This window comes from Chaetura pelagica, unplaced genomic scaffold (assembly GCF_000747805.2).
Source record: "Chaetura pelagica isolate M959 unplaced genomic scaffold, ChaPel_1.0 scaffold20, whole genome shotgun sequence".
Taxonomy (NCBI): Eukaryota; Metazoa; Chordata; class Aves; order Apodiformes; family Apodidae; genus Chaetura; species Chaetura pelagica.
The window spans coordinates 2,735,894-2,736,405 of record NW_009951958.1 but is presented as its reverse complement, the minus strand read 5'-3'; positions in this window follow the sequence as shown (position 1 = coordinate 2,736,405).

The window sequence follows — 512 nt, the reverse complement described above, 5'->3', positions numbered from 1 at the left end:
GGAACAAGCACGGTGCGGGGCGGGCGGGGAGCGGGCACGGGGGGGGCCTGGCGGGGGGCACCTGGGGACACGGGCACGAGCCAAGGCCTCTATGCTGGTCCCAGGTTCCTTCACTGCAGGCACTGGTTGTGCCATAGCCCCCTGGTCCACACCAGCCCATGGTGTCTGCTGTGCCTGGAGATGCTGTGCCTGGGGCGGGCACTGGCATCTGGTGCTGCCTTGTCCCCGTGCCACCCCGTCCCATAGCACCGAGATTGCCTGGCAGTAGCGCCCACCTCCACATGTCTGATGCCAGCCCCTTCCCCACAAAGCTGAGATCCTGAGGGAGATATTTAAAGGTGGAGGGTCCCCTGGGGCTGGCAGCAGGCAGAGGCCAGGGGGGATGTGTCACGCTGCCCGTCTTAGCTGGGCTCTAATCGCCCTGAGCGGCTCCACAGTGAACAAGGGCAGTTTGTCAAGCTTAATCCCCCCCCACCCTGGGGGCCCCCTCGTCCCTGCCACAGCAGCCTGGC